This window comes from Canis lupus, chromosome 17, assembly GCF_048164855.1.
Source record: "Canis lupus baileyi chromosome 17, mCanLup2.hap1, whole genome shotgun sequence".
NCBI lineage: Eukaryota > Metazoa > Chordata > Mammalia > Carnivora > Canidae > Canis > Canis lupus.
In genome coordinates, this window is record NC_132854.1 from 41,966,278 (window position 1) to 41,969,463 (window position 3,186).

Genomic DNA, 3,186 nt, shown 5'->3' on the forward strand with positions numbered 1-3,186 from the left:
CGGAAATAATAAGCTTTTTTCTGAGGTTATCAGGAAGGAAGTTGCAGATAAGATGTCAGAATGGAAAACAAGGCTTCACAGAAGCCACATGAATATTCTCTCTAAAAGAAGCACGTGCAGGTGGAGACAAATATCTGTGGACACAATGAGAGTTCTTGATCACACAATACATGAATAGATGTCAAACATACTTGTAAGGAACGTTTGAATGCGGAATGGTTGTGAGTTAATAAAGTAAAAGCACAAGTCCTTAATTGGTGTGAATATTTACAAAGTATCTCGTACTATGTCTGTGGTAATTAATTACAGGATTGAGCTGAATAGAGGATGCACAGAATAGTGAAAATTTGGATGTCACATTTTTTTCTCATTTAGAGCTCACTTTTCTCTCTTACTTTTCTTTAAAATTTCTCTGTTGAATACTTTCCTATTTTTAATATAACCTTATCATCCTTTACTGTGAACCTCAAGTACTGTATAACTCACCAATTCTGATTGATTAGGGCTTGCACACAGGCATGGCTTCAGGGTGTATGGGCTGTGCAGTCGCCCAGCACTGGCACTCAGAAGGACCCCACACTCAAATTTCATACTCTACTGTTGCTGACTTGTTAATTCCTAATAATTTTTAAATAAAGGAATCCACTTTTCATCTTTCACCGAGCCCTGCAAATTATGCATCTAGTCTTGCATGTGTCACCTTGAAGTTCAAAATCTGTTCTGCTCTTTTCTTCCACTTCAACAGAGGTGTATTTCAGGGAGATTCCTTTGCCCGTATAACTATCTTCAGAGTAGATTGCTATCACTCTCTCATTTCCTCTGGGTGGAAAATTTCTGAGGGATATTCTAAATTGTCTAGAGACGTGACATCATATGATTATTATTGTTGCCTAAGGATTCCTCCTTATTGTTTTTCTCAAGGATTTTATTGCTGCAGATTAAGTTAGAAGACTCAGGGCAACATAGATTTGTGAGGAAATGATGGACGTAATGTTCTTAGGGTTATTGTGGGGCACGCATTGGGAGATATCTAGGAGGCATTTGGTGAAATGGCCTGAATTTAGGAGACTGGTTTAGCATGGACATTGTCAGCCTTTCTGATTTTCACGAAGCCATGGCTGTGGATGTCAGCTAGGGATGAATGTGCCAGGCCAAATACCTGGGAAGTGCTAATTTCAAGGGTCTCAATGAGAAGCCCACATTAGACAAATAGAGCAGCAGAGATGTAAAATGAAAGAAGCAAAACTTGAAAGAGAATACAGCAATAATTCAGCTCACCTTCTTTATATATTTATGTTACTGTCAAATTGTATTCCTCCACTTTTTGCAAGACATTTACCCTGTTTCCCATATATTCCCAACATTTTTGGTCAAAATGTTTTTTACATTAAAGATCACGCTCAAATACCACTCTTAGTACTCTATTCTCTGATTTTCAGACAGGGGTGTTAGTCTGCAAATATTCCCAGAACTTTCTACTTCTCTTTTATCTCATAGTTTGTCTTTTCACTGGAGTTTCCTGTGCTTTTCTCACTTTTCCTACTGTGCTATAAGATGGTTTTATGAATAATCCTTGCCTAAATATCTTTGTATCTCCATCAGAAAGTAATATAGTCCAGTGTGCATATGAATACACATATGATATGTATTGAATGAAGAAGAAACTTCTAGATTTGAGCTGAGCCTCTCCAGCTATGCAGAGAAGCTGGTGGCCCTGGCCCATAGCCTGTAAGTGCCTCTGGGCATTCCAGTTCAGAGCCTGCTGAGGCCAGTCCCATGCAGGGATGTCACCACTGGATCAGGCATGTTGGGGGTATTGACCCTTTTAGAATGGTAGTGCCAAGTGGAGATGCATTCCCTTGTCCCTCACCTGAAGGTCCAGATGAGTTTCCAGGTACAGAATGGTCTTGCCTGCCTCAAATTTCCCTGTACTCTGCAGTGTACTTCACAGTCTTCTAGGACCTCTAGAGTGAAGTTCCTTGTGAATGGGATTCTAACTTGGTTGGACCATGGGGCGGAGTGAAGCAAATAGCAATATATTTTGACAAAGCAGATTGTCAAATTCAACAGCAGGTCCAGGGCATCCATTAGTGGTACAGGCCAGTGTTAATCACTAGCCTGTTAATCACATCAACTGGCCACCCTATCATGGCCCCAGCTGTCCTTTGTGGACTGGGTCACATCATCACACAAAAACCTGTATCTGGGAAACAGAATCTGTAGCAGATTTTGTTGGATCTGTGGAGATAGATCCAGCTCCGAGGAAGAAAAAGAGGAGAAATGTTGCAGGTGCAGGGCCAATAGCACCCCACTCAGCAGATTATCATTCAGCAGCCACAGGCAGCTTGCAGTGCCAGCCAGAAACAAACACGGCTGCAGATCACTGTCCAGGAGCAGCAAGTAGCACAGACTGTTGAAGGGCGGACCACCTTCTATCAGCCAGTTGATGCAGATGGCATCATTCTCTAGCAAGGCATGACCACCATCTCAGCAGCCAGTTTGGCAGAAGTACGGACTGTTCAGACAGAGGCCAATACCAACAAACCAGCAGTGGGCAAGGGCCTGCCATTATAACTCTACCAGTGGCAGGCTATGTGATCAATTCAGGAGGGACAGTAATTAATGATGGTGCCTGGAGGTGGCTCTGTGCCTTATCCAAGGTATACCTCTACCTGGGATGGAGATGGTTGAAGAAGAGCCTCTTTATATGAATGCCAAACAGCACCAGCATCTTTGTAAGAGGAAGCAAGCCTGGGATAAACTAAAGGTGAAAGGGACATTCCAAAGGAAAGAAGGAAGTACCTGCATGAGACATGCCATAGCACAGCAGTGTAGTGAAAAGGGGCAGGACGATTATTCTCTCCAAAGGAAAAGCACTGTTGCCCAGGTGTTGGAACTATACCAAATAAATTTAAAAAAAACAACAACAAAAAAAAAAAAAAAAAAAAAAGCAATGGTACAGATCATCCAACTGTTCTCACATGGCCAGGCCATGTGATGCACATGATCAAGGTTGTATTCCTTGCCACTGTTTCCCACTGTTTTAGAATATTAATCAACTCTTTCGAAGGGATACTCACAATCTCATTCTGCCCTTTCGTACAGAGACCACTTAGTTTTTATTAAGAGTCTTGGTGTTGTAATTGCAGCAACGTCTGGCAAATTGAAATGGCAAGCTTTTGTCTC

The 3,186-nt window shown here is 41.8% G+C and overlaps 1 pseudogene; it reads left to right on the top strand.

Moving 5' to 3' along the window:
* Positions 1–1,114: 1,114 nt before the first annotated feature.
* On the top strand, positions 1,115–2,835 carry LOC140607765 (nuclear transcription factor Y subunit alpha pseudogene; annotated as a pseudogene).
* Positions 2,836–3,186: the final 351 nt, after the last annotated feature.